This window comes from Rhagoletis pomonella, unplaced genomic scaffold, assembly GCF_013731165.1.
Source record: "Rhagoletis pomonella isolate Grant_MI unplaced genomic scaffold, Rhpom_1.0 Rhpom_scaffold_00012, whole genome shotgun sequence".
NCBI classification, from domain to species: domain Eukaryota; kingdom Metazoa; phylum Arthropoda; class Insecta; order Diptera; family Tephritidae; genus Rhagoletis; species Rhagoletis pomonella.
In genome coordinates, this window is record NW_023458566.1 from 16,933,182 (window position 1) to 16,943,045 (window position 9,864).

Genomic DNA, 9,864 nt, shown 5'->3' on the forward strand with positions numbered 1-9,864 from the left:
CCATACAAAATACATGGGAAACTTTAAGCGCTTTGAGCGACCTCTAAATATATTTTGATTTTAAAATAAAAAAAACAGGGGTATACTTTTTTTCGGTATAGAACAATCCTAGGGGGTGAGAGCATTAAATTTCCGACTTTACTTTTTTTGGACCACCCTAGTGGGCATATCCATACTACGAATAAGTACTACAAGATGCCAGCGCGTTTTATTGGCGCACTTAATTTTCCTATTTAATAAGCAATTTGACTTTTAGATCGCCATGGCGACTCCCTGTGGCACATTCATAACTAAATGTAATCGCGTGTTGATGAATACATATACAATTTGTGTATGTATGTGTTGGCACATAAAAATTCATGGAAAGAAGTCAAAGAGTCGTAAAATCAGCAAATTACTTTTGAAACCCGTTTGAAAGTGCTCATGAAAGTATGGTGTCCATTTAAGCACGCTTTACCGTTATTCATATGCGTGTAAATGTATTAGTTTAATGCTAAACATATTTTTAAATCATAAACTTGCTTATCTGAGATTGATTTATTTTGATTTTGCGAAAGTGGCTGCCAATGGAAAATCACCCAAAATACTAAAAGTGGCTGACGAAAATATTTTTTTATTAAGATGATATAAAGATGAGCTGAGCGAAAATATAATAAATGCGAACAACGTACAGTGGTCTAAGAGCGGCAGAAAGTACAAATTTCGAAATGCTTCAAAATACTCAACTAAGTGGTTGATTCCATTGAAGACATGTCTACTAAAACGTTTTAGGTTTTCTTTTTGGCGGAAATGGCTGTTGTAGTACTTACCTATTTAAAGGACACAGGAAGTCGGTCGCCCTATCTCTGCTGCCGATTCAAAAACTTCCTATCTCAGCATATTTTCAATGTATTTTCAGCTGATAGGGCGTTCTTCAATCAAATTCTGAGATAGGTTGCTCTCCAATGAAATTCTGAAAAAGGGCGTTCTTGAAAAGTTGACGCCATTTCAAAAATGATCCAAATCAGACTATAAATACGGGGTTTTCAAATATATCGACTCCAGTACCACCTAGCGGGTTCTGAGCTAAGTTTGTAATTTCGAGCCTCCGGCTCATCAGGAAGTTGGTTGAACATCGGTCCATTGGTAAATTATTTTAGGGAACAACTAAAAATTGTGTCGCATTGACTGGGCTGCTAGTCATTTCGACATTGCAACATAGGACATTTTACACATTTTTTGACAAAAACTAATTATGACCAAACAAGTCGACGATTTAAAAAAAATGAATGTTAATTGATTGTCATATTATCACCTTTTCCTTTATTTTCTATACATTCGTAAATTTTTTGGATAATTATTAACCTACAATACAACATACAATACGGAAAAAGAAATTATCAAATTACATAAAAGCGTTAGACTATGACTTCTGTTGATGTTACTACCGTTTTATAAAACAATGCAATACAATTATTAGTTGAAACTCGAAAAAGAAACCTGCTTTCAATTGTCTACCCTTGCTATCTGCTTGCTGCTGCCTTCCAATCTAAAGCAACAAAAGAAAAATCACGGTAAATCCTTACTATTATTTTTTTCACAGAAGAACGGAAGACACCACAAAATTTAAGAGCATTAAAAAATTTCAACTGCGTACTATGTACTTGGGTAGTAATTGAATGAAATTCGTTTCGAAATATCTGGTAAGTTCTTAGAATGCCACAAAAAGAGAGTTCATATTTAATCTACTATAGAGTTCTCATTTATGTCACAAAGTTGAAAAGAAAAGTTTCGATAAGCGCTTTTCGTTGTACCCATACACGTACCTACATACATACATACTGTGGAAGTTTTTCACATAAATAAACACATACATACATACGTAAGTACTTACCAAAGTGTACGTTGCGCTGGCCATACTGCCTTTACGCACTGTCTTCCAAAAGCAACAAGACTGCAGAATGGCCATCTTCGAGAGACGACACGACCGACACCTTTTTGGTTGCACGTTCACGCAGTGCGATGAATCCACTTGACAGAAAGTGGCTGTAAATACTTCCGGGATGTGTCAAGTTGGCAAATGTATTTATATTAAAGTGCCTAGCCGGAGTGTGTGCATTTTAACGGTAATAATGGTGGTTTACTTGCTTTTTGAACATTGCGGAAATGCAAAGTTTTCTTTTTTAAGATACTTCAGGCTTTGTTGGTTTCGAATCATTGTGTTATGAATTTTATATTATTTGTTCTTTAGCAACCAGGACACTGATATATGTATGTATGTATTTGTTAAAGCTTTAAACCAGTACTGAATTGTTGAATATGTTAACATAAGGGTCCACGTCTCTCTTCACAAGCCAAATGTTGAATAAAAGTGCAATCAGCAGGAGATCACAAGGGCGGGCATAAAGAAGATTTGCATAGTTAATTTTAAAAATATTTGCAATCGCAGGCTACATACATATAAGGTTCAGGAAACTTTGAAGAATGGAATTTTTCAAACAGGGATCGATTATTTGCTTATACTGATAAACGAATCTCAGGGACAGGCTCTTCTTTCAAGAGAAAATAGACAGCAGGGAGTTTGAAAAGCCAATATTAAGGTTAGCTCCCTTTGCATAGCTGAACCCAGGGTGACGCAGCGAATGTAAGCGAAAGGCTCAAAGATCCATCGGTCCCCTGGTTTGTTTAAGTCCAGTTAGTTTTCCTTTGGAATACGCAGCATCTACTTGGAGGAAGTAGCCGACATCTTTACTCCTAAAAGGAGGTATTGGCACTCTGACTCACCTGAGTCATGCAGACCGCCAAATGAAGATTAGATCTACCCATTAGGAAATCTACGAATTCCGCTTCCTTTTTTAGTTGTTTACTTTTAAACCAATAATGAGGAATTTAAGTCAATGGAACTTTTTTAACAGACTACATCATGAAAGTAACGAATCTAGAGCCACCGCCTAAACTACATCACGATGAAATATCTGACGGAGGTGTCGGGGGAATGGTACTTAGGCGGTGGGAGGTTAAATTCGGGTTGCTGTCACACACTGACCGGTTTGGAGTGTGGCTCTCGATTCGTAACAAAAAAAAAAACATTCCGCCAATACTTAGTTAGTAAGACCAAAAGGCCTTACAAGTGTAAGAACTCCATGTTCTCCATTTATTGAATAGTGGCCAGAGTGATCGCGATTCAGCGAAAATGTGCCAGCTAGTCCAGCTGCTGCTGCTAGCTCTTTGGTCTACTTCTCAACTTGTTGAGACAGGAATCGTACCATCTACCATCTACATGAACTTCTCTACGACCAGAATGGCTGATTAATCTACTCACGCAACAACTTTAGTGGCTTTCGATGTGCGAAGCAAGAATTTTTTCGGCACGAAGATGCATAACAGAATAGATAGGAACCCCCGATTTTTGCACTTCTCCGATTACCAAGGAATAATTGGTGCTTCCTGTACTCAGCATATTGTCGATCCGGAGAGCAATGACTTTATCTAGTTCTACAGCAACTATGAAGGAGTATATCGTTACCTTAATCAACAAAGGCCTAACCAACAAATTTTCTATTTTATAGAAGAAGCAAAAAACCATTATAAAAAGAAAATCAAAAACAGATAGGACTTTTTTAATAAGGGCATGTAACTCCGTTGGTTTTGGTACTAACACTTAAAAATTTTTAGTGAAGGTGTATTTTAATATATCCTACCAAAATCTGTGAAAAATACAGAGAATTGTGAATTGATGGAAGATGGCAATATTAAAAGGCACCTTCCAAGTCCAGAAAAGCTGCCATCGCAAATTGCTTTTATTAGAATGCCTATTAGTATGGCGGGTATGAATCCTTCCAGACCCGAATATTTATAGGATTGGGTGGATCTAATATCCCTATGCCTTGTTCTCTGTGACGATTTCGTGGACTTCCATTTGATGTGGTGTCAAACTGGTGTGCCAAATGTGATGATGGAAAAACACCTACACATTTGTTACCAATAATTGCCTATCATAGAATTATGTGAATTTTATTATTCTGTTCAGAATATACACGAGTTTACCTTCACAAACCCACAAGCAACATACACGATGATTTGGAAAAGAATTCCTTATCTCGCCTATGCTTGAATTGGCAAACAAATCACAATTTTTCTGTCACATCAATATTTAAGTATGCGGTAGTCATTCTCTTTGCAAATTTGCACAAACGATTGTGGCTTTTTCTCGTTTACTGGAAAAAATAAATAAACAAGAAAAGCCGAAAGAAACTTTGTACAGCGCTTGAAAAAAATTCCTTGCAAGATTAAACGATTATTATGCTGCAATGCTCTGCTATGTCTTCATTCTTAATGATATTTAGTACAAACATACATACATATATACATACACAAATATATTTTTATGCTTTAGGCAAATCTACTCATTTTTTTCTATTCGTGTCTTAAATTTCACAGCGGGTATTATGAACCATATTTCATTCTCGCATTTCACAGTTAGGTGTATAATATGTAATAATTTTTTCATGCGATGCTTATTTATCAGCCTTTATAATTCATTTGCCGCTTTTTGGCATACATATTCCCAACAGCACATTCACTTGCAGCGCGTGCCACAAACAATATTTTTATTTCTTTAATTGCTTTCAACGCGCCTTCTTGGTTTAGTGTTTCAAAAAGATCAAAAAACAAAAACATTATCATAAAACTGCCCAGTGACAAATTGGCTTTGTCGTCGCAGCGGTGCAATAAATCACTTGTAAAAAATTGTATACAACACATTCGCGTGCTTTTCGCGTTTTAACGGTGAAATAAAAAAACACGCATGAGCCACGCCATTAGTTATATCTCCTACATAGCTAACTTCCGATTTTCGCTTTTTACGTCTGTATCGCGCCGAGTAACCGAAAGGACTGAATGTCGTCGGTTGGCTGCAGTTTACTTTAATTCAACCCGAATGGCTGGCGCCGTAACATTTTTATGAATGAAAGTGGACAAAAAGTGTAAACAAATGCGTAAAAGCTCAGAGCTCGTTTGCTCCTGCTGCTGATAGGTAATAAATATAAAGGAGCTTTTAAGTAATCATTGCCTTATAGTACTTACATATTTACATATTTGTAAGTGTTTTACTTAAAATACTCCGTGGCCTTTGGTATTTCAATCAGGCAGGTCTTCAAACTTTAATCTAACAAAATTGCGGTAACTACGCAACAGCGTTTGTTGGCGAGCGGGGGTATGTGAGCGTGTAAGCTTAAGCCAAGAAAGTCTAAGTCTACTCTTGTCTGCTTTAATGCAACTTTAATTACAATAAGTATACATAGATGTATCGTTCGGTTATTCACAGCCAGTTTGGCGAGTGATTAGAGCCATTTGCAAACACGTGTGTAGGCCCAGGTTCGATCCCTAGTTATATCATCATCCAATAACGTTTTCTAAGTGCCTCCTGGCATGAATAGCCATTCCAGAGCAGCAGAGAACTGAAGGTCCCTCCATTTGTGAGGCAACATTAAGATGCACGGCATAAATCGAAGGAGCAACTCGGCCAAACACAAGCATACAAGCATTTTTGAGACACGCTCCTGAACCCCTTAATATTTTTTTAATTTTAATCAGTTGTTTATAAAAATATGGTATATTCTCTAACAAAAACCCTATTTCAATCTTTGTGCAACATTTCAAAAAAAAAAAGAACAAACTTTTCTAAAAATTTCGAAATTTTTAATTCGAATTTTTTTTAATATTTCGGGTAAGCAGTTTTGTAGCCCATTAATTTTAGTATAATAAAGTGCAAGTTTAAAGTAGTTGGGACTTACGGACAACAAAACTGTAGACTCAAAAAATTTCTAAGAAATCGAATTAAAAAGCTCAACATTTTTGCGAAAGTTAATTGATTTTTCTTTTAATTGTGTACAACGATTGAAGTTTTTTTTTATATAGTTTTTGTTAAAGAATATACTTTTATAAACAAAAAACTAAAATTAAAAGACATTAGGATTAACGGTCAAATCTTGTCAATGTGTGAGTGTCGTAAAGTTATGATACATTTATGCATTTGTATATCTGCAGTAAGTTTTGCAAAACTTTTCCGAACTTGAAATGTTTCAAAAAGTTTTTAACTTGTTAATTTATGATTTATGCCTAGACTGTGCAAAATGCTATTCATTTTTTGTTGCTATTTTCCATTTTTGTTTTTTACAATTTAAACAGAAATTTGCGGTTGTCAGTTGACTAAGTAAAAGTTAGGCATTGTTTTAAGGAAATTGTAGTTTGTCTCAGTCCTTGCTGTGCACTGCTTGTTATTTCAATAACCGCTAAGTTTTCTTTTTCCTGGAAATTTCATATCTTATCTTCCATCAAACGCCTCCAAACATTTTCATAGTACTTGGCCGCTGGGAAAAGCAAATGTAATTGGAGATTTAATTAAGTGCCGTCTATCTATTAATTAGTATTGGTGCAATAAACGGGATTGAAATTAACTTTGTGAACCACATTTTTTGCTTTCAAAATACACGTGTCACGCCTAAAAAGTGATTGGAAATGTTTGAACGTAAAATTGAGATAATCTTTATAAATAAAAATATAAGTATACATATCTATGTATCAGTCTGAAACATGCGCGGACTTTAATATGAAGTGAAACTAACGGAATCAGAACATTGTAATCTTGACAGAAAGCCAAGCGGCTCAGATCTTATCATGTAACGTCTATGTAAACTGGTGATAGATTGCCTTGATAATCTAAATTATCTTGGTCTGGCAAACCGAGTTTGTGTTCTTTGGATTCCGGAACATAGTGGAATTGAAGGAAACGAGATAGCCGATAAACTTGCGAGGAAAGGAGCACCAACCCCTTTCATCCGCCTAGAGCTCTTAGCGGCATAGAAAAGGGGACACTCTCTCCACTGGCCCGGCTACAAGAAGAGGCTCAATGAAGGCACAATCCATCAACCTAAAAATTGTACAGCAATTCGGATAGAACAGTGCAGGCTGAACTGTCACCTAATCAAACTGTTAATTTACTCGCAGGGGCGATGCAGACGGATATCGAAACTGCGTGGCACATCTTGGGAAGGTGTGCTGCACTGATGCAAAATACACTTGGGTGATTATTTAACATCCGAGAGCGTAGTGAACTGCAGAGATTTAGGCTCAATACTAAAGTTTCTTTCGGATATTGGGTTAATAGGCACACTATAAATCTATAAAGAGGGCACAATAGTTCTTAAGGTCGCAGTATAATATTAAGGACAAAAATAAAAGTTTTTTTCTACTGTTTTTCTCTTAGCTTTATCAACAAATTTCTCTTTTTTTTCTGTACTAAAATGTTACCTTAAATTTGAGTACTCCCGCAAGCTCGGGGCGTAAGACCCATTCTGCAATGGTTGATCCATGTGAGGGTTTTAGGCTCGAGAAACTGATGTACTTGGATATATCTAAGTAAGAGACACTTTTCCTAAATAGTCGATTACTGACTATAAAATAGTTACAGTAAGATCACAGACGTTGTTAAAGTAGAGTAATACGAAGTTCAGATACTCCGGAATTCTGGAAAATATTTCTGCATATTTACAAATTTTGGGAGTCACAACAATATTTGAAGCACTGCCCTTCTCTCTCTCTCTCTCTCTCATTCATTTCATTCAGACTCAGTTTTCGATAGCCGATTGCAAAAAGGTTAAAGATGCGTACTACCACGCCGTAAAACGTGGGTTCGATTCCTAGCCCGAGCAACATCAAAAATAAGAAAATTCGTCAGCAGGAAATTGCAAACATCTGAGTGTATTTCTGCCTTGAAAAAGCTTCTCGATTTGTTAGGACGAACACTACAAATTGGAGGTGACGCTCTGCCAATGCCTTCTTCTTTCCAATGAGGCGGATGCCGCGAAAACCGGACTTACAGATCGACCCCTTTGCGAGATGATTTTTTTTTTACTTTTCAAAATTTATAATTTTTTAATTTTATACAGTAAATTTTTGTCGTTACTATAGAGACTTCAGGCCTACAAGATTTGACCAGGTGACGCGTTGTGGGGTGTAGAACGAATTTGCATCAAAATGTCAGTTTAAAAAAAAAAATTGCACATACGATAATTTCGCCAAAAGGAGTAATTCAGCTATTGCTGAACTGTATAGCTCCTAACTTTATATTTATATAGCTCCTAATATTATATTTGGTTGCAAGGAATTCAACAATCCATCATCAAAATTTCAGCCTCTAAACATTGGCTTTTCTTCTTTAAATGCTTTATAAAGACTAATTATATTATTACTCCATTATTGTTCCATAAAAAAGAGGTGGTTGAGCAAAGCTAATAGCTTTAGCTGCAACTAAAAGACCAATTTATATATTTCCTTTCAATTGGCACTGAAATAAGTTTATGATGTACATACATATACATATGTACGTGCTGATAGTTTAACTTTCATACAAATATACATACATATATATGTATTAGAAAGCACGTTCATATCCATGCAATTTATACGCCCGCAATTTCTCCAAACGCTGAATGCTAAACATTGAATAATTGAAATTCGATTTTATTGAATTTGCATTCAATGACATTCTATAAAGGATCCTGGTTTTCCCTTTTAGCCGCAAGCTGCGTTTCACACTGCCAACTGTATGTATGTTGCAATTTAATTAGGTGAAAGTGCGAAATGCATACACACATATGTACTGTATGCAAGTATTTACTTGTACTTATGTAATACGATAAGTGCAAAAACGATATGTACTTAAATGAAAAACAATTGAATTCGCTTGCGCATTTTGTTTATTTAATGATGAGCTACTTTGCAACAGAATTTATTGGATTTCGCTAACTACTATACACAATAAAATTAATTTCTCATTCATTTTGACGAACAATTTGCACGCGTTGCACTTATATTTATTTACATGTTATTTATACACTTTTAGTGCTTTTGAAGGGGGAATGGCGCTCAGAATGAAACATTAAAATTTTGTTTTTATTTACATAAGACTCTTATTTAGTAAAAATAATTGCTTTTCCTTTATTAGAGCTTCAATTTCCAAGTACACATTCATCGCGCTCACTTTTCATGGCTTGGTATAATTAGCATTGAAATAATTAGAATGTTGGCCAAAGTTGCCGCATACTGCGAATAATAAAAGGAAAAAACCAACAGCTCCACCTTCGAGGAATACAAGTTAAATGTGGATGTCGGTAGTTTTTTCCCCACTAATGATTCCAAGTGTTCCTTTGGATATATATATATATATATCTGTTGAGATATGCGCTGGGATACAGAGATCCCTCTTAGCGTACGCGCACATAGAGCCTTCTTAGCTGAAATTTTAGATTAACTGTTTTTAAGCAGAAAGTTGGGCTTATATGAGCAAGTAAACCTGTTATCAAAGTGTGCACATCGGCAGCTGAGAGATGAGCTGAAAAAAACACACTTAAAAACATATAAAAAATTTTTTCAAAACATGAAATAAATATTTTTTCCAGGATAAAAAGTGTGTACAGTGGATAGAGTGTATATTACTATATAAGGAAAAAATCAGTGCATACCGCTACTATGGCTTTGCGATTTAAACAAATCTCAAGTAAAAGTAAATAACACCACAGAACCTTTAAATGCACTAAAATTCAATAAAACTTTCTCAATAATCACCTTTTTTATTATCTTCATTAATTGTTTAATTAATCATATATTCTTACAATTTAACACAATCAAAGCACTTTTCTCGATGAAAAATTGAATATTAAGAGAATTGACTATTTCGCAGTTTATTTTATCCTCGTACTCGGCTTTGTCTACTCTCACTTGAGAAATGTTATCGCCGTCAGGAATGTGCAATTTTGTATCCTATCATAGTTGTATTTTTTTTTTAGTTTTTAATTTCTATGCGATCTTCTTTATTGCATTATT

At 35.3% G+C, this 9,864-nt stretch overlaps 1 protein-coding gene across 1 annotated transcript in view; it reads left to right on the forward strand.

The window, feature by feature from the left end:
• Positions 1-9,864, forward strand: part of LOC118747472 — a 42,283-nt gene that overhangs the window by 13,817 nt on the left and 18,602 nt on the right. The window lies entirely within an intron of this gene.